Here is a 22,392-nt window from a genome sequence, read left to right as displayed (position 1 = left end):
TGAACCCCACCGCACGTCACTGGTTAATACAATCCTCAAAGTAACGAAAATACAATGACAACAAGTCAGTCGGCATCCGGGTCGCACGGTCGAGTTTTCTCGGGTCCTCTCGGCTCATCTCGCGAGGTTCGACCTCAGAATTTTTGTTCGACAACCGAAGCAAGAAAATCTCAAATTTTTCATTCGAATTCCGGGACGTTCGAAAACCGAGGTTTGACTGTACTCACATTATTGTTGATCGATGTTCATATGCAAATCCATCAAAGTCCTCAACTATCTAAAGTAAACAGTTGGGCAAGTTTGCCATGAAACATGACAAGTTCCCCCTCATTGTCTCGTTGCTCTTCAGCAATGATCTCGACTTTCCAGAAATCTTGAATTCTGCCTTGTAGGCATGTCTCTTTTTCAATGCAATTTTAGAGGTGCCTAATGATGTTTGGTTTGCACAAACAGTATTGATAAATTGCGGCGTATTACGTTTGATCTCTGATTGGTTTGTCGCTCCGGTCTGCGTATTTTACATACACAGTCGGTTGGTCGGCGAAGACAGCCGGGGGCGCGTAAAAGTCGGTCAAAGAATGAAGCACCATCCTCGGCAAGCCATGAGAGGGAATTGGCCTCCTGGAGTTGGTACATAGCTCCAGCGAAGACGGTGGGGGGTGCGTAAAAGACTAGTCCAAGAATGAGGCACTTTCCCCAAACATCCATCTCAGTGGCCTAGTGGTAGAGTGTCCGGCCTGAGACTGGAAGGTTGTGGGTTCAAACACCGGCCGGGTCATACCAAAGACTATAAAAACGGGACCCATTGCCTCCCTGCTTGGCACTCAGCATTAAGGATTGGGATTGGGGGTTAGATCACGAAATGATTCCCGAGCGCGGCACCGCTGCTGCTCACTGCTCCCCTCTCCCCCAGGGGATGGATCAAAATCACATGGGGATGGGTTAAATGCAGAGGACAAATTTCACCACACCCAGATGTGTGTGTGTGTGATGATCATTGGGACTTTAACTTTTAACATCCATTATGAGGAGAAAGCCTCCTGGAGGTGGTGCTTAGCTCCAGCGAAGACGGCCGGGGGCATGCATAAGTCGGTCAGAAAATGAAGTACTATCCTTGGACAGCCAGCGGGAGGAGGCAGCCTCCTGGGTGTGGCACTTGGGTTCCAGCAAAGACAACCGGGTGCCCTTAAATGTTAGTATAAGAATGAGGCACTTTCCTCGGACAGAAGGCGGGAGGGCGCTGGCCCCTGGAAGTAACCGTTCGCCCGTGTAGCGGGGTGTGGGAAATGCTAAGTGTTATTACACCTGGTACCAAAAAAAAAAAGCTCCAGCTGCGCAAGGGGGTCAGAAGTAAAAGCGGATCTGAGAACAAGGTAACATCTTTGGACAGCCATCAGGAGGACATGGCCTCCTGAAGGTGGCACTTAGGCTCCAGCGATGTTGGCCAGGTAAGCGCAAATGTCAGTCCAACAACGAGGCACCATCCTCGGACAGCCATCAGGAGGACAGGGTTTCGTGGAGGTGGCACTTAGGTGCCAGCAATGCTGGCCAGGTAAGCGCAAAAGTCAGTTCGAGAACGAGGCACCATCCTTAGACAGCAGGTGTGACAGCCAGGGCCCCTGGCAGTCTCACGGAGCTCCAGCCCAAACAACCAGACGCTGAAAAAAGTGAGTCTGAGAACGTAGCACTCTCCCCCGGCAGTGGGTGTGACAGCCCGGGCCCCCAGTAGTCTGACAGAGCTCTAGCCTAACCACCCAGACGCTGAAAAAAGCGAGTCTGAGAACGAGGCACTCTCCCCGGGTAGCGGGCGTGAGCAGCCCTTGATCGGTAAGGCTCCAGGGCCCGCGGACTCCAGACTCACGTATTCCACTGTATTGGGTCACCCAGCTCCAGCGCGCAGACCTTCAGCAGACGAGTACCTCGTCAGGATCCGCTGCCTTGCTGGGGCGGAGTCTACTCAGCTGTCCGCTCATTTGAGCCGCTGTCACCCTGAGTAGAAGGGTGTCGTCTACCAGTCTGTAGGTGAGTGATGGAGCAGGGGGAAATCGGGGAGCAGAAGGGGCAGATGGGAGTAAGGGTGATGGCAAGTGGGAGTGGTCAAATCTGTTGAAGGTGTCGTTCAGCTGGTTCGCCCTCTCCACACCCCTACCAATAGTGATACCTTTCTTTGGGCCGCAGCTGGTGATCATTCATGCTGTTCTTCTGCAGCTTCTGCTCCAACTTCTTCCTATAATGCGATTTTGCATCCCTCGAGCTGGACCCTGAGCTGACTCTGCACGTGCTTCAGCTCTCGCTGATTATCATCTTTGAAGGCACATTTCTCACGATTCAGAAGGTCTTTGATCTCACTTGTAATCCAAAGCTTGTTAGCATAGCAGTGCACTGTTCTTACTGGAACCACAACATCCATGCAGAAGTTATTGTACCAAGTGGTACAGTCCACAACCTCCAGCAATACATCCCAAGTCGGTAGTCCCAGAGCAATCTCCCAGAGACTGCTGAGCCTCAGGTGACCACTCAGGTGGTCTTTGGTAGTCTTCTCACTTTTGTCGTGTAATGAGGCCGAAGCAGGATAAAGTTCTAATGTCCCTTTCCCAGTGCAGTTAGAGGGGTGGCACTGTATGCATCCTCAACATTCGCATACAGCAGGTCAATAGTCCTATTTCCTTTGGTGAAGCAATCCATATACTGGGTGAAGGCAAGTAGATGTGTCCAGTGTCACGTGGTTTAAGTCCCCGGAGATCAGCAGCAGTGCCTCAGGGTTCTGTTTGCAGTTCAGCAACCGCAGCGTGGATGACGTCACACTCGATTCCTGACGCGGAGGACCGTAAACAAGAACAACAATGGCTTTCTAAACTCCCTGGGGAGATAATAATGACGCGGGCTCAGCACGAAAGGTTCAATGTCTTTGCAGCAGATGGAAGTTTTGATGTACACATGTCCAGGGTGGCACCAGCTAACAATCAGATACAGAATGGATGGACGTTAACATCCACGCTTAGTATTTCCCCATCCCCGCCTGTGTTGGGGGTATTTTTTTGACTGGCGAGTATAAAATATTTAATCATGACGAGGTGCGATGGCAACGGGCGCTGCCTTCAAAAAGAAAAATATCATTCGAGATTTTGTGAGACTGAGAACTAAAAAGATGGAAAATACGTAAATATAAACGATCTAAAAATATAATACCGTATTTTCTAAGGTGCACTTAAAAGCCTTTAATTTTCTCAAGAAACGAAGGTGCGCCTTTTGTGTGGACTGAAATAAAAAATCTGTGAAGTTGTTTTGTGTGGCTTCTGCCACACAGAGACGTAATAATACTGACCCAATGAACCAATTAGAGCAGGGGTACCGGTCCGTAGGTCACTTGGTACCGGGCTGCCAAGCCGCACAGAAAAAAAATAATATACTATATATATTTTTGATCAACAATCAAATAATTCAGGTCAAGACGCTCGTCCCGGTCGTGACATGTTTCCACAGTGGAGTCCGCAAAGCTAGCAAAAATGAGTAAGAATTTATTTTGAAAAATATTTTTAAAAATTGCGATTCTCTCCCAATTACATCCGTCGGTGCATCTGTGTCTCTTGACACAGTTTAACTCAGGTCAAGACGCTCGTCCCGGTCACGTGACATGTCACCCCAGTCGAGCCCGCGAAGCAAGCAAAAATAAGCACGAAAAATAAATGTTTGGAAAGCTTCTTTGGAAAGAGGAAAAGGCCCAATGAGGAGACAGAAGAAGAGGCTACAATTTCCAAGAAAAAGAAAGACGGATTGAAATTTAGGCAGAATATCCCGAGATCGCCACAAAAGCACTGAAAACCCTGCTTCCCTTTCTAATATCCTGTCTTTGTGAAGCGGGATTTTCTGCGGTTACTGCAACAAAAATAAAAGCTACGGAGCAGATACTTAACGGTGAGTTTTATTTTTATCTGGTTTATATTTGTTTTTATGCCAGTCATATCATTTTATTTCATCGTATATATATATATATATATATATATATATATATATATATATATATATATATATATGTATTATTTATGTATATATACCGTATTTATTGTAATTATCGCCCAGGGCGATAATTAGAGAAGGTTTATGTCCAGACCTCAGGTGGGCGATTAATAGAGAACACTTTTTGTCCGATCGCCAAGGGCCACTGAAATGGGCGATAATATGTATATTTTCCTTATGTAGTATGCAATACCTGCATCTCACTGGTGTTCTTAACACTAGAAGAGCGGCTGTTTTGATCTACCTCTAACAGCGGGGTGCGTCAATTGGACGCTCCATCGATGCGACACGTTACCGTCGCAGATCACATGTTGCACACGTCATGTTATCGCAATCGTCTTGTTCGAGCGTACGCCTCGATAACGTAGTAATTGTGTGAGGATATTGTAGCGGAGTGACGACTGTAATTGTATCATAGTTTATGGAGGAAAACAATTTAACATTCGACGTGCTGTCAAATCAGTCATATTTAAACTTGCGCAATGACGTCAGCATGCGGTCGCGGAGGAAAAGTTTTGGGGGGAATATTTAGCAGCATGGTATCAATGTTTTTTTATTTATGTCATCGCTAACACACACTGGGCGATTATTAGAATATGGGCATAATTAGAACTGAATATAAGCTGACCAAAGAACCTTTAATGTTGCCTTTTCTGAATGGAGACTTTCTGCTCTTGAGCATGGTCGCACGAAAGGCCCAACGCTGTATTGTACTTTCCTGAAAACAGAGCTTACTTAACAAGAATTGTGATTGAACTCAACCAACCTGTGTAAGCCCAGATTTTGCTTCGGTGTCTTAGCCTTTTCCTAAAACTGAAGAAATAAAATGAGCATGCGGTGAGTAAATTGGATAACAGGTGATTGGCTATGGCTTTTGCCGTGAGTCGCGGATAGCGCGCTTCCCAAATTGTGAACCAAATCCAACAGCCTCCTCTGAGGATTGCGTAATCACACGGCTGCCTCTGTTGACAGGCTATGCAGTTAGACTGAACTGCTCTCTGTGTTTATGTCGCTGTTTAAGTGTTCAAACACTGTGGCTATATTAATTAATTTCCGTAGTTAAGCTGGTGTATATAATATCTTGTGTTATTTGTCATCTGTCTGCAACGTCGTGTTTCTTTAGATCAGGGGTGTCAAACTCATTTCTTTCGCGGGCAGCATTGTAGTCATAGCTTCTTTCGGAGGGCCATTATGACTGTCAACCCAAATAAATGTATGAGCACCTCATATTATATACAGTAAAAGCTACAAATCAAACTGACAAATAACTTGTTTTCAAATCAGACGAGTAAAAACTGGTCAAATATTAAAAAAAAAAAAGATATTAAAAGTTAAGACAATTTGCAATTCTAGTAATGACACACGAATTTGATGCACAATTTGTCTTCGCGGGCCACATAGAATGATGTGGCGGGCCGTATCTGGCCCCCGGGCCTTGAGTTTGACACCTGTGCTTTAGATGAACAAAACGGCTTTGAAGAGATCTTACGGAGGCTACGAAAAAAGCCTTATGGCAGGGGGTGCCTGTGATCCCAGGATGCTTCATGCGACTACCTGTAGAATAAGAGATCTCAAGTTCAAATTTACAGTGAACAACTGAGGAGCAGTCGTCATTTGTTTCGTTTTACTTTTTTTTTTTCCCCCCATTTTTACATTTTGTTTTACAATGGAGGATTACATATCTAAACAATTTTAACTTTCGATTTTCGGTCGAAGCAGTAGGTCATCAGTGAAGGAAGACCAACTCCGGAGTTAAAAGGTTTGATTCGGACAACGGGACTTCGGAACGGAGTGGTATGCACGATTGAAAACACGTTTTTGATTTCATGTGTTTTATTGAGTGTTATTATATGTGAAGACTGCTGATATGAGATTTTAATTAAAATAGTTCAAATTAAATAATGAATAAGCCAGACTAGAGCAGCGTTCCCCAACCTTTTTTGTGACACGGTTAGGTGACGTCAGTGCCTCCCCAGTCATGAACCTCACCGCACGTCACTGCATCACAGATGTTGGCTTTTGAACTTTGCGTTTAACAGTCCGGATGGTCCGCCTCCTCTTTGGTCCGAAGGACACAACGTCCAGTGTTTCCAAAAACAATTTGAAAAGTGGACTCATCAGACCACAAAACACTTTTTCATTGTGCATCAGTCCATTTTACATGAGCTCGGGCCCAGAGAACCCGGCGGCATGTCTGGATGTTGTTCATAAACGGCTTTTGCTTTGCATGGTAGAGTTTTAACCCGCACTTACTGATGTAGTGATGAACTGTATTTACTGACAGTGGTTTTCTGAAGTTTTCCTGAGCCCATTTGATGATATCCTTTACACACATGTCGGTTTTTAAGGCAGTGCTGTGTGAGAGATCGAAGGTCACAGTCATTCAGTCTTGGTTTCCGTCCGTTTCGCTTACGTGCAGTGATTTAAAGTTAAAAGTTAAAGTCCCAAAACCAGATTCACCAGATTCTCTGAACCTTTTGATGATATTATGGACCGTAGACGTTGAAAACCCTAAATTCTTTGCAATTTTGCTTTGAAAAATGTTGTTCTTAAACTGTTCAACTATTTTCTCACATAGTTGTGGACTAAGTGGTGAACCTGGGCCCCATCCTTGCTTGTGAATAACTGAGCATGTTTGGGGAGGCTCCTTTTATACGCAATCATGGTACCCAATTAGCCTGATCACATGTGGGATGTTCCAGCGACAAAGTGACAAAGACTATAAAAATGGGACCCATTGCCTCCCTGCTTGGCACTCAGCATTAAGGGTTGGAATTGGGAGGTTAGATCACCAAATGATTCCCGGGCGCGGCACCACTGCGGCTCACTGCTCCCCTCTCCCCCAGATGGATCAAAATCACACGGGAATGGGTTAAATGCAGAGGACAAATTTCACCACACCCAGATGTGTGTGTGACGATCATTGGGACTTTTTTTTTTTTTAAAACGAAATCTGCAATGTCTCAAAAATTCTGAAATATGTCACTTTTGCTGATGACACAATCATCTTCTGTATAGGTAATGATCTCCAGCAGCTGTCAGAGGCTGTTACAGCAGAATTGGGGAAGCTTAAGTTGTGGTTCGACGCAAACAAACTATCCTTAAACTTAAAAAAGACCAAATTCATGGTCTTTGGCAAAAGAAATAAACACCCAAATACTTCTGTAGAATTAATGATCGTTAGTGTTAAATTGGAAAGAGTATTTGAGAATACATTTTTAGGAGTGCTAATCGACCACAACTTAAACTGGAAACCACATATCAAGCATATCAAATCCAAGCTGGCAAGTACTGTGGGGATTTCATGTAAAACAAGACATATTCTTAACAACAAATCACTGCAAACACTGTACTGTACACACTTTTTACCATATCTGAATTATTGTGTCGAAGTATGGGGAAACACCTACAGGAGCAACCTACAGACAATATACAACATGCAAAAGAGAGCAATACGGATAGTAAATAAAGTAGGCTATTATGAACACAAAAAACACACTAAAAGCAGTCATTAAATTTTTGTGATCTGGTGGAATCAAAAACTGCTAAATTTTTGTTTAAAGCACTTCAAAATTCACTCCCTGAAAATATTCAAAGATTGTTTAGTGAGAAAGAAGGGGGATATGAGCTGAGAGGCAGATTGAACCTCAAACAACCGATTGCTCATAGCACTCTGAAGAGCATGTGTTTGTCTGTCTGTGGGGTGAAACTGTGGAACAAATTGCCAGAAGAGATCAAGGAATGTAAAAATCTTGTCCATACCAAAGACTATAAAAATGGGACCCATTGCCTCCCTGCTTGGCACTCAGCATTAAGGGTTGGAATTGGGGGTTAGATCACCAAATGATTCCCGAGCGCGGCACCGCTGCTGCTCACTGCTCCCCTCTCCCCCAGGGGATGGATTAAAATCACATGGGGATGGGTTAAATGCAGAGGACAAATTTCACCACACCCAGATGTGTGTGTGACGATGATCATTGGGACTTTAACTTTGGGGCTTTTAAATAGGTGTTTGATGAGCTTTTCGCAGCTTTCTTTGCCACCTTTCCCAACTTCTACTGGAAGTGTTGCAGCCATGAAATTCGAAGTTAATTATTATTTGGGAAAAAACAATTAAGTTTATCAGTTTGAACATTACCGTAATTTCCGGACTATAAGTCGCGTTTTTTTTCATAGTTTGGGTGGGGGGGCGACTTATACTCAGGAGCGACTTATATATGTTTTTTTTTCACAAATTTTTACTTGATCATTAAGACATCACTTACAAGTATAGTTGACCACTTCCCATGTTATTTTTAGTATAGTTGATCACTTCACATGCTTTTATTTCTTTATCTTGAACATATTCAAAACATAAAAAATAGAGAAAACATCAAATAAAGCAATTAACACTTTAAAGCACCATATCCAAGTCCACTGTCTGCTGTATGTACACTTGCTCCATTTTTGCTCCTCTTATATTTATTATTATTATTTATTATTATTTGTTTATTTATCATTTATTCAATACTCTTATTTATTCATTGTTAGTGCCTTCTTGTTTTTTTTTTGTATTGCTTGTATGCATATGTGTACTATCTCACCGAGGGATAGTGGAAATGTAATTTCAATCTCTTTGTGTGTCTTAGTATGTAAAAAAATATATCGACGATAAAGCAGACTTTGATAAAACAACCAAAAAAATTTATATTTTCAGACGAAACTGGATGAGGGCGCTCTAAATTTTACCGTTGGCCGTGACTCATCAACTGGGTGGGCTTAAGAAAAATGGCACCAAAAAGAAACTCATATTTTGCAGGTTACAAACTTCAAGTTGTAAAATATGCAGCTGAAAACAGTAATCGAGCAGCAGAAAGAAAGTTTGGAGAACCGTGATGTACCAATGGATTACTATTTCAAGTGACGTCAGTAGCGCGGCGCGCCGGTTGTTTACATACAAACGTGCCCACACAAGGACTACCGGCATCATTAGCGGTGATCATTTCTAAGTGACACGGAGGACAAAGAATTTGAAGGAATTAAGGATTTGGAGTGACATAGAAGGTTTGAAAAACTATTATGGCTTTTACGCACGCCCGGTCTCTACTGAGTCGGGGGCCGACGCTCGGCCGAGTGGCTGTCCGCGAACGGTGCGCGGGGCTCGGACATGGCCATTACGCACGCCCGGTCTGTCTGGAAGTCCACGCCGCCACACGCTTGGAAGTTTGTTTTGTTTAATAAAGAGCCGTTTACCAAACCTACGTCTATCCTTGTACTTTGTTAACGCTACAATATAGTTATATAGTAGATCTGTGGAATAAAGACGAGGCTGACGTCAGGGCGCACGCGCGGCGATGTTGACAAAGGACGAGGAATTTGATCGATGGATTTAATGGAATTAAAGTGCACGGATGGTTTGATAATATTATTGGCTTGTATTATAGTTATTTAAAATATAGTTTATCTATCGTTATATGAGCCTGTGGAATATTTTGAAGCGCAAGCGCCCTCAGCCGTGCGCACCCATTGTTGACAAAGAACGATCGATGGATTTAATGAATTGGAGTGACACCGATGGTTTTATAAACATGTTATTCATGTAATAGTTGTCCTTAATCACTCTATATGTTACGTCAGGCCCGTTCTCAGCTCTTTGTTTGTGTTTGTCACGTTAGCATACCTATCGTTTAGCCTGTTGTTGCTATTTAATGAATTGGAGTGACACAGATGGTTTTATAAACATGTTATTCATGTAATAGTTGTCCTTAATCACTCTATATGTTACGTCAGGCCCGTTCTCAGCTCTTTGTTTGAGTTTGTCACGTTAGCATACCTATCGTTTAGCCTGTTGTTGCTATTTAATGAATTGGAGTGACACTGATGGTTTTATAAACATGTTATTCATGTAATAGTTGTCCTTAATCACTCTATATGTTACGTCAGGCCCGTTCTCAGCTCTTTGTTTGTGTTTGTCACGTTAGCATACCTATCGTTTAGCCTGTTGTTGCTATTTCATGAATTGGAGTGACACCGATGGTTTTATAAACATGTTATTCATGTAATAGTTGTCCTTAATCACTCTATATGTTACGTCAGGCCCGTTCTCAGCTCTTTGTTTGAGTTTGTCACGTTAGCATACCTATCGTTTAGCCTGTTGTTGCTATTTAATGAATTGGAGTGACACTGATGGTTTTATAAACATGTTATTCATGTAATAGTTGTCCTTAATCACTCTATATGTTACGTCAGGCCCGTTCTCAGCTCTTTGTTTGTGTTTGTCACGTTAGCATACCTATCGTTTAGCCTGTTGTTGCTATCGTTTAGCCGGTTGTTGCTCGTTCATGACTGTTTTTGGTGTGGGATTTTGTCGAATAAATTGCCCCCAAAATGCGACTTATACTCTGGAGCGACTTATATATGTTTTTTTTTCACTTTTTGGGGCATTTTATGGCTGGTGCGACTTATACTCCGGAGCGACTTATAGTCCGGAAAATACGGTAAGTATGTTCTCTTTGTAGTGTATTAAATTGAATATGGGTTGAGAAGGATTTTCAAATCATTGTATTTTGGTTTTATTTACATTTTACACAATTTCCCAACTTCAACCGAATCCGGTTTGTAATTTGAATTCACTTGAATTCGACTTAGCTTTAGCTGTTACAATGAACGATTCCAGTTTAGCGGTGAGGAAGCTAAGTATAGTATTTTTTTCCGGACTATAAATCACAGTTTTCTTTTCATAGTTTGGCCGAGGGTATGACTTATACTCAGGAGCGACTTATGTGTGAAATTATTAACACATTATTATATCAGGTTTTAATGTATGGCGTTAAACTAGGGTTAATATTAATGCCAAGCAGCTACGGTACTGGATGGCTGTTGTTAAATGATCGAGGCTAAAAAAAAATATTACGGCAAATGGTATTTCCAGGCGGTCTCCCATCCAAGTACTCACCAGGCCCAAGCCTGTTTAGCTTCCGAGATCAAGCGTTCTCGGGGTAGTATGGCCATAAGCTGAGATGGTTTTCAAAACTTACCACTTTATAGGTACCTCTGAAACCGCTGATTAAATGCCAAGCAGAGGCAGTACTTGATGGCTGTTGAAAAAATTTGCTTTAACGATTGAAGTGCAAAAAAAACAAAAAACAAAAAAAGCTTTCAGCACCTGCTATTCCCAGGTGGTCTCTCATCCAAGTACTAACCAGGCCCTGCTTAGCTTCTGAAATGGGACGCAATCGGGTGTTTTCAGGGTAGTGTGGCCATAATCGGGCTCAAAATTTAGCATTTCATAGACATAGGCTCTTTTACAAATAAAGACTGCTGCTTTGAGTTCACAGGGAAACAGCCTCTTTATTCACTGGCTTCAGCAAATCGCTCCTGACGGGCTCTGCAGTCCTCAAACAATACATGGACATAGTCTGCCCTCTAGCGGTAAAATATGTGAACTACAATGCTATGGATGACGCCACACAATGTAGGTTTCAAACTCAGTTTATAGTTTCATTGACAGAGTTCAAACTAGGCTTGCAGTTTTTTAATTCCGTCGCAAACTAATGTTAAGGTTTTAAAGTAGGGCTTTAAATTAGGGTTTATATTAATGCCAAGCATGTTATTTTCACACTGAACCGCAAGAGGGCGCTCTAGGCGCTCTGTGTGTCAGGATTCAGAAAGGCTGGAATAATTGTAACTGCAACTGAAGGATGAGTGACATAAGCGACATAGAAGAGGAAGCGCTGCATCTTTGACTTCCGGAGTTCGCGGAGTTGTTTAAAAGTGACACAGAGGATGAACATTTCATTGGATTTAGTGATTTGGAGTGACGCGGATGGTTTGGTAAACTTGTTAGAATGCTGTTTATGTTATAGTTATTTGAATAACTATTAATATGATATGTTAACATACCAGGCACATTCTCAGTTCGTTGTTTGTGTCCTGTAACGTGAGCATACCGTACTGTATTCAGCCTGTTGTTGCCACTATTCAGTTTTTATTTTATTTTAAATTGCCTTTCAAGATGACATGTCTGTTCTTGATGTTGGATTTTATCAAATAAATTTCCCCAAAAATGGGACTTGTACTCCAATGCGACTTTTATATGTCTTTTCAAAGTCAAAGTCAAAGTCAGCTTTATTGTCAATTTCTCCACATGCCAAAGACACACAAAGAAACCGAAATTTCGTTCCCCCCTATCCCACGGTGACAAGACATGGCTCACAACAGACAAATAAGTAAACAAGTATAACAACAGCGTGCTGAATAAATAATGAATAAATAACACAATAAATAAATAAATAAATAAATAAATAAATAAGAGGAGCAAAAAAGGAGCAAGTGCGCGTACAGCAGACATTCCAGAAAAATAGCGCAACAGTGCCGCACGCTACGCAGAACGGGGTAGCGAGTTCAGAGTCCTAACAGCCTTGTGAAAGAAGCTGTTGGCGAGTCTGGTGGTGCGGGAGCGCAGGCTCCTGTACCTCTTCCCAGAGGGCAGAAGGTCAAACAAAGAGTGAGCCGGGTAACTCACATCTCTCGCAATCGAGGTTGCCTTGCGGGCGAGATGGAAAGTGTAAATGTCCTTCAGGGAGGGGAGCGAAGCACCAATAATCTTACCAGCCGTATTCACTATGCGCTGCAGGGCCTTCAAGTTCTGTTCAGTGCAGTTACCACCCCAGACAGCGATGCAACTGGTGAGGACGCTCTCAACGGTGCCACGGTAGAATGTAGACAGGACTGCCTGAGGAGCACATGCACGCCTGAGCTTCCGCAGGAAGTACAGGCGTCGCTGAGCTTTCTTTGCCAGTGACGAGGTGTTTGCGGACCAGGAGAGGTCCTCACTGATGTGCACCCCCAGGAACTTGGTGCAGCTCACCCTCTCCACCACAGCACCATCGATGATCAGCGGCAGGTGTTTTGTGTGACCCTTCCGGAAGTCAACAACAATTTCCTTGGTCTTGTCGACGTTCAGCAGGAGGTTGTTGTCCCTGCACCACGTGGTCAGAAGGTCAACTTCCGACCTGTACCGAGTCTCGTCGCCCTTCGTGATGAGACCCACCAGAGTCGTGTCGTCAGTAAACTTCACTATGCGGTTGTCGCTGTAGGTCGCAGTGCAATCATGCGTCAGCAGGGTGAAGAGCAATGGACTGAGCACGCAGCCCTGAGGGGCCCCCGTGCTCAGCGTGATGCTGGCGGAGATTTTGTCGCCAACACGCACCACCTGAGGCCTCTGACAGAGGAAGTCCAATAGCCAGTTGCAGAGGGAGGTACTGAGGCCCAGCTCGTCGAGTTTGCAGATGAGTCGCTGCGGCACAATGGTGTTGAAGGCAGAGCTGAAGTCCACAAACAGCAACCTCACATAAGAGTCCTTTCTCTCCAGGTGTGTGAGGGCCGAGTGGAGGGCAGAGCAGATGGCATCCTCAGAGGACCGCTTGGCACGGTACGCGAACTGGAAAGGGTCAATGGCGGGGGGGAGAACGGATTTGATGTGCTCCATGACAAGCCGCTCAAAGCACTTCATGATGATAGGCGTCAGTGCCACGGGGCGGTAGTCATTGAAGCAGGACGGTGCAGGTTTCTTCGGCACAGGAACGATGGTGGCAGCCTTGAAACACGAGGGGACGATGGCCTGCTGCAGGGAAACGTTAAAGATGTCCGTGAAGACACCCGACAGCTCCCCAGCGCAGTCCTTCAGCGCTCGACCCGGGATGTTGTCAGGGCCCGCCGCCTTACGGGTGTCAATAGCAGCAAGCGCCCTCCTCACACCGTCGGCAGAGAGGCGCAGGGGCTGCTCGTGTGGGGGGGGGAATGTTCTTCAGTGGGCAAGTGCTGTTCTGGGCGTCGAAGCGAGCAAAGAAGCAGTTCAGATCGTTCAGCAGACAGACGTCGCCTTCACAGCTCCTCGGCGCGGGCTTGTAGTCCGTGATGGTCTGAATGCCCCGCCAAAGGCTACGTGCGTCCTTGCTGTCCTTGAAGTGGGTGGAGACCTTGCACGAGAACGCCTTCTTCGCTTCTTTGATGCCTCGGGACAGGTCGGCCCTCGCTGTCCTCAAGCCAGCCTCATCCCCCGCTCTGAAAGCCTTGTCCCTGACCCTCAGCAGTCTGAGGACAGCCCCTGTCAGCCACGGCTTCCAGTTCGCTCGAGTGACGACGGATTTCGAGCAAGTCACATCATCGATGCACTTCGTGATGTATGAGGTAACAGAGTCAGTATACTCCTCTATGTCTATTTCCTTCTTTAATTTGCATTTTATGGCTAGTATGGCTTGTACTCCGTAGCAACTTATACTCCCGAAAATACGGTATGTGTGAAATTTGTGTGAATTGAATTTGACTGAGCTACAGCTATTGAACGATTCCAGTTAGGAGATGAGGAAGTTAAGTATGAGTGAAAATTGTGTGAAGCAATATCAAAGAAACACAAAAGTGGTCTCACAAATGAATACAGTCCCTTTGGACAATTACAAAATGTAAATAAAATACCTGATAAAATGAGTTCATTGAGGTTGGTCCTTGTGTGTGTGCCTCCTGTTGCCAGCAAAGCTATTGAAGAATCCGTAATCTTCTTGCAGTGAGCCAGATCCAGCTTCTCCAATCGTGGCATATGTTGTTGAATTAGTCTCAAAGTGGACTCATTGATATCCAGACCAGACAGGTGCAGTGCTACTATGTTCCTTAGTCTGCAACGAGATGACTCCGAACCTAAAATGAGAGGGAGTGTGTGTGTATGTGTGTGTGGGGGGTGTCAACGTGAATAAATGTAGGGAATTTGTACGAATTCTCATTTGTGTTGAATCTGACCATGATAGGAGAGGAGCTCTAGAAATTGGGTATCTTTAATGCCTTCACACCAACGCAGATCCAGTAGTCGAAGAGAGGGAAGAGTTGAGGAGACCAATGCTGACAGGCATGGCCAGGACAAGCCAGCAAGCCTTAACTCTCGAAGACCTAAAGTAAGACAGAGAGTGAATCTGAAAAAGGAATGGGCAAAACAATCTGTGAATCAATGTTAGGATGTGCTTGGCCAAAAAGGTAGTTGATCCCTTTTCTTGTCCTGGGTCCAGCTTGTAATGTACAAGACGAAATTGCAACACGTCATTTCAAGTATAATTCTTAAAACCCATATTCCATTGAGCGCCGAATAATTGCGGCTGCTGGCAAGTTTTTTTGTAAATTTGTAGACAATGGTGTGTAAATTCATAAATAATACAACAAATAATACATATACCGCTTCTATTTCGCAGAGCTTTGTTTATTGCACAATAAACGAGAGATCACTTTATAGAGATACAGTATCTTTACCTGGAAGCCTGGTTAGAAGACAGTTGAGCTGTCTTTTGGCCAAGGGTGTCCATGAGAGGTCCAAAGAGGTGGGCTGATGTTTTATGATACCTGCCAAGGCCTGGTTACTAAGGGGGTTGAATCGGCTCAGATCCAGATGGCTCCATAGGTGCTTATCAAAGCTCCTGCATCAAATATATTTTTTTTAATTTTAGGACCTCTTTAACACGTCAGAAAAAGGCTGGGCAACATGGCCACAAATGTATATAACAGTAACGTTAAATATCCCGAAATAAAAATAAGGTTAATTTTTTTTTTTTATTAATAACAATGTAAGAAATTATTCACTAATGTATACAGTGCTTTTCATCATTCAGTCTATTTGTGGAGCTAAATTGATAAATAATGATGAAACTAATGTTAATTAGGTTAACATTTGTTATCATATCAAGTCGGAAATAAAAGTTAGCACTCCCTGGTGCAGCTGATATTTTAAATCAAAACACTGAAATCAGGCTTTCAATTTAGTTTTCGATAAATCATTAAAATATTTGTGTCTGTATTAATTAGCTTTTACCTCTTCCCTTTTCGGCCGTAGCAAGTCCTTTTCTGATTTCTTTAATCAGATCTCAAACATAATTAACTCAACACTCAAATAACAATGTTTATCGGATTGTTTATGCAATTGAAGATGTTTTTGTTTTTTTTTGCCTCTATCCAATATTGTTGCTGAAAAAATATCTTTAATGTGGTACTGTTAAATGTTTTTATATTTTAAATATTTATTATATCAGTGTATAAAATATATATATATATATATATATATATATATATATATATATATATATATATATATATTTATTATATCAGTGTAAGGCGGCTCGGTGGCGCACTGGGTAGCACGTCCGCCTCACAGTTAGGAGGGTGCGGGTTCGATTCCACCTCCGGCCCTCCCTGTGCGGAGTTTGCATGTTCTCCCCGAGCCCGCGTGGGTTTTCTCCGGGCACTCCGGTTTCCTCCCACATCCCAAAAACATGCTTGGTAGGCCGATTGATCACTCCAAATTGTCCCTAGGTGTGAGTGCGAGTGCGAATGGTTGTTTGTCTCTGTGTGCCCTGCGATTGGCTGGCAACCGGTTCAGGGTGTCCCCCGCCTACTGCCCGATGACGGCTGGGATAGGCTCCAGCACGCCCTCGACCCCCGTGGGGACTAAGCGGTTCAGAAAATGGATGGATGGATATATCAGTGTAATATGTATACTCCTCTCAGCTAAAATAAACACTGGTGACGTTCCAACTTCGTTTCAAGTTTACGGTGGCTGTGTGTAGCTTTCTTTACATAATTTTTCCCTCTAGGATCCCTCACTCATTAGGTTGCTGGGTCATTTATGTTCCTAGTTACTTACTCTCCCCTGTAATGTGGTTTAAGTCACACCAATGTGACTATATTACAAAATCATTTACGTATTTCGTTAATTTGTGACCTCATTTAGATAGCTTCGCAAATAGCACATTTTCTCGGTGTCTCCCCTTTGTTTTTGTGATAACGCTGCTTGCAGAAGTTTACATTTTTTGATGCAAGTATAACGACAAACATATATTATTTCAATGATGTTTTTTCCCCCACTTTCTCTTGTGGCTGGCCATACATTGATGTCACTGTCACACTAAAGTGCACATAGCGGGGTATATCAAACAACATGCATTACCGCGATATGCCAGTAGGGTCTACATTTGTCTTTGTCCAAATTCATACCTTATATTGAATATACATCTCTGTCACGCACCTCTACTTCAGAGGAACACATTTATGTAGGACATACCATTTATACCAGGCCTTGCAGACGCTCATGCATTTGAGCAACTCAGCTTTGTTAAGGTATCTGAAAACAGAAACCCAAACTTCCTTCTTCCCTCCACTCTCATCCACATCCTGAAAAGACGATAGGGACAGCAAGGATGGAGTTGACACTGCAGCAGACACAGAAGTGGAGGGTTTCCCTTCCTCTGAAGATGCCAACTGATCTACAGAGCCCTGGTTGCCATGATGACTTGGCCTGGAAAATAACATTTGAAGAGTATGATCACATACCAATTCTCAACCAATTAATGTCTCCATTAAATTAAGCTCTCACCATAAATGAATGCAAACCCAACAATATTGTTAGTAAACCGTGTTCCTTCAATTGCATAATATACTACTACTATGGTGTCTGAGATAAGAGTGACTGGCTTTCAAATCGTTCGCCTCCGAGACAGTTCTGCTTCATTCAATTAAAACATCGCACCATAAACTGATGACATATTTATGATTTTGCCTGCCCTGATGCGTGTGCAGTATTTCACAAGTTTGTGTGCACGGTTAGACCCTCAAACTTAACGTTTTCTTGAGAAACATAGCATTGCCATGGCAACATCGGTTCAAGAGAACTCACAAACTTTGTCTTAAAAATGATGCAAGTTTTAAGTAGATTTGGTTGACCAGCTAGGAGGAAAACAAAAATTCAAATATTTATTTCCACTTCAAAATGTCCAGAAAATATTTAATTTTATTAAAAATTCAGTTTTGCCCATCCAATTTATACATTATTTGACTGTTCCGAACTGTTCCAGCTTTAAATTATTCAGCTTATGCGTACTGATTCCAAGAATTCACCCTTACCAAACATTCTACATTCTCTCCATTACAAAACCTGCAAGTATTTGGACTCATTCAGTTTTTCCCCTCTAATTTCTACATTTCTGGCTGATTCAAACCGTTCCACCTGTAAACTATTCAGTTTATGCCTACTGATTCCAATAATTCTCCTGTATTGAAAATTCAACATTCTCCCCATTACAAGACCACAAGTATTTAGACTCATTCAGTTTTCCCCCTCTAATTTTTATAATTCTTGACTAATTCAAACCGTTCAATTTTAAACTATTCAGCTCATGCCTCCTGATTCTGAGAATTCTCTTTCACCAAAAATTCTACATTGCCCCCTGTCAGGGTTTTCCAGATTATCTTTATTGTATGATTATGTTGGAATGCAACCTGTAATAAATAACCTAGCTTGTCCCACCCTACACAAAGTTGTAAAACACCCCTTGCTATACCCTGCCCTTTTTATACCCTTTCTTAAGTTTAAGAGAAAAAACAGGGTTCTGGCAATTGGAGGGAACTCGCAAGCTAGCGTGTTAGTGTTGTGTTGTTAGTGCCGTTGTTTGCGCATGCGTCAAGTGCGAAAAACCCCCCAAAACATTTTAATATCACGCGATCGACCAGTAGTGGCCAGGCGATCGACCGGTCGATCGCGATCGACGTATTGGGCACCCCTGCTTTAGCTCATGCCTATTATTATTATTCCATAATATTCCACAAGTTTTAATTCAGCCTATTAGCCCTCACATACAATTTCTCCAGAAATTGCATTCTCTAGTTCATTCATGTTTTTCTCCTTGCAAATTAATCATATCTATCTCATATTGGGAGTGTGTTTACACTGTCAAGTAACATGGTGGACGGGGAAAACAGATGGTGCAAAAAGTGAGTATTGAATTGTTCCCAGGAATAAATTGGCATTGCTGAAATTCTAAATTTTAGCAGCAGATGGTGCAAAACTTGAATTGAGAGTTATTGGGTAAATTGGCATTGCTATAATTCCACATTTTTCCAAGAGATGGTGCCAAACCGTTACATGAGACCAGAAGGGGCAGTCGAGAAAAACAAGCTGAACTAGCAAAAATAGGGATAAACAGAATAACACTAGATGCCAGCCTTGGATAATTGGAGAATGTTCTGGACAGAGGGAAATGTTTTGCCTAACAAAGAAAACCTATTTTATACGTATATATTACAAGAAGCATGATTAACTGAGAATGTGACCAAAGTAAGTAGGTGCATGGAATGTAAAAAGAATAAACAAATGCATGATATGTGGTGACTAAAAGCTTGGTAGGGAAAACTTTGCATGGAAATAGTCAGGAAACAAACGAATTGAGTATCAATGAAATTGATAAATGCAGCATGATCACAAGTTCACGTCCCGACGAACAGTTTATGCCACACCCAAAACGTCACGTAATTCCGTACAAAATGACAAATTGGCAGGAAGATGAATGGAAGATGTGCGACAGAGTGTGAAGTGGAAGTATGCAGAAGGTCGGTTGCGCAAGAATGGAGAAATTATTTTTACAGGAAGTAACCTTGGAGATAAAACTAGCAGAAATGCCAGAGGGAGAGCAGCAGGCGAAGAACAGCCAAGAACCTAGCCAAAGGGTCAGGCCAAGGCCGAAAGTCTGGAAGCAGGTGGATGGAAAAACAACAGCCCCCACCAAGCTATCCCACACACACCGAATCGCCCATCACTGCATCAACCGCCTATGGAAACTGCTCTTATTGAACTTGGCCCACCCCCATGGAATCATTACCCATCGAACTCGGCCCCCAACTGCATGTGCAACTGATTATGAGATGACCAAGGAACTTTGAACGTTGCTTTTTCGGAATGGGGTCTTTCTGCTCTTGAGCATTGTTGAACAAAAAGCCAAGCACTGTATTGTATTTTTCCTGAGAATGGAGCTTTCGTAACAAGAATTGTGATTGAACTCAACCAACCTGTGTAAATCAAATTTTTGTTTTGATGTCTTATTCTTGTAGAAAAAAGTGAATAAATGAAACGAGCACGCAGTAAGTGAATTGGATAACAGGTGATTTTGGCTGTGGCCCTTGCCATGATAGCGTGTTTCCTAAATTGTGGACCAAATCCAACAATGGTTGTGATAAAAAAAAAAAAAATCAAATGCTTTTAATTTTATCCAGCACTTTTGCCATGGCAACACATGATTTGCCCTAAAAAAACAACAACTACCAAAGCCCCCCCCCCCCCCCCCCCCCCTTCCAAAAAACAGATCGTGATGGTCTTAACATTCGTGAAAATATGACTGTACTCAGAGACGTGTGCTTTGGCTGCCCGTGGGGATGACATCCTGTTCTCCAGGCGCTAGGATGGAGCGGTCAGGACCCTTCTTGACAAACTAAATACCTAAAAAACACACTTATGCTGTTTGATGTGGCTGTTTTTTTAAACAAAGTTGGAAGTGTGGACAATTTTTTCCCCCCTACATGAAGAAGTATTTTCTTTTAAAAAGCATACGTGTAGTCAAGTCCTGAGAAGATTGTTTCCTGTGTGTGGGTGAGAGGGTTTTAAAGGGCTAGAGACACCGGTATATGTATAAATCGGTTTTAGTTAGCTTATGGGCTTATAAATATAAATTGACGCTCGAAACAACAAAAAAGAAGCTGTTGCTCTGAAAAATATAATTTAAATTTGCCGCACAGACGAGTCTGACTGCACCGAGCCGCCAGCCGGAAGTGACATCTCATGACGTCTCAAGTTGTACGCGTTTAGCTTCAGTGAATGTAAACAAAAAGAGAAGAGGGGCCAGCACGGAGACGTCGGGCCAGGTTTGCGGCCAACCCAGCTCGCCTAGCCGTGCCTTCCATTATCCTGGCGTACATTTGTTCGGGGGACGACAAGATGGGTTGAGTTCGCCTGATAGGATCCACGAACCGGACAGTGCGTGCCTGCTGTGTGCTCGTGTTCACAGTGGCCTGGTTGACTGTCATCTTTCCGGACTCTGCTGTGCATCGGGAGCGGCTAGCGTGCTATCACTCTTATTGTTCATCTTCTTGTTTTAATTTTCCTGTGTTGTTTACTTGTATGTGCGTTGTGAACTCTGTCTTGTCACCCTGGGATAGTGAGAAACGTAATTTCGATCACTTTGTGTGTCTTGACATGCGGAGGAATTGACAATAAAGGAGACTTTGAGACTTTGAAAAGTATGTCGAAGCGTGGCGGGAGGGGCACAATTCAGAAAACGTGCTCAGCTCGTCGAAAAAATGCGATTTAAGAAATAAAATTCAAAATGCGCCTAAAACCTAAACCAAACGCTGCAGATGTTCATTTCTCCATGCGCAGTGGTCAACTCGGCACTCTACTCTTTTTACTATGCCAACCTAACCACAGTGACGAGAGAGGCACAATTCAGAAAACGTGCTCAGCTCGTCGAGAAAATGCGATTCAAGCAATAAAATTAAAAATGCTTATGAAACCTAAACCAAACGTTGCAGGTGGTCATGTCTTCATGTGCCGAGATCAACTCGGCACTCTAAAGCCCCCAAGAGCACTTTTTACTATGCCAACCTAACCAGAGTGACGGGAGGGGCACAATTCAGAAAATGTGCTCAGCTCAGCCCAAGTGAACTGCTAGATTCATCATATTCTGCGTCAAAAGAGGTTTCTGAATCGGATAAAATTATGCTAATATTGCCGCTAGAAACGGAGCTGTCGCTATCATCTGCCATGTTGTTTGGGTTTGTTGACATCCAGATGTACAACTTGTGACGTCACAGTAATGGCGCCGCCAGTTTGGCTTTGTGCGGGACCCCGATCGATAAACTGGCATTTCATTTCAGCTTTATTCTTAGTAATCGGTGTCCATTTTTAATTTCCAATGCGGCAAATGTGTTCACTTTATACATTCTATCAAATTCCGTTCTAATTGAAAAAAAAAAGGGATTATATAAATGAATATATATATATATATATATATATATATATATATATATATATATATATATATATATATATATATATATATATATATACATAAGTACATCAGGGATAAGGCCCCAACGGATCACGTGCTCAGTGAATGTCTCAGACAATGGGCATCAAAGGAAGATGAGGTGCTGGAGGGACCATCATGGGAGGACAAGCCCCTACATGGGACGTACCACCGAAACATAGCTGAAGTGGCTGATATCCAGAAATGCTACCAATGGCTAGAAAGAGCTGGTCTGAAGGACAGCACAGAGGCACTGATCCTGGCTGCACAAGAACAGGCCTTGAGCACCAGAGGAATAGAGGCCCAAATCTACCACACCAGACAAGACCCCAGGTGTAGATTGTGCAAAGAAGGTCCTGAGACAATCCAGCACATAACTGCAGGATGTAAGATGCTGGCAGGTAAAGCATACATGGAGCGCCATAACCAAGTAGCTGGAATAGTGTACAGCAGGGGTGTCAAAGTCAAATGGACGGAGGGCCAAATAAAAAAATTTGCTACAAGCCAAGGG

The sequence above is a fragment of the Syngnathus scovelli genome, chromosome 5 (assembly GCF_024217435.2).
Source record: "Syngnathus scovelli strain Florida chromosome 5, RoL_Ssco_1.2, whole genome shotgun sequence".
NCBI classification, from domain to species: domain Eukaryota; kingdom Metazoa; phylum Chordata; class Actinopteri; order Syngnathiformes; family Syngnathidae; genus Syngnathus; species Syngnathus scovelli.
Note: the sequence above shows the minus strand (reverse complement) of the source record.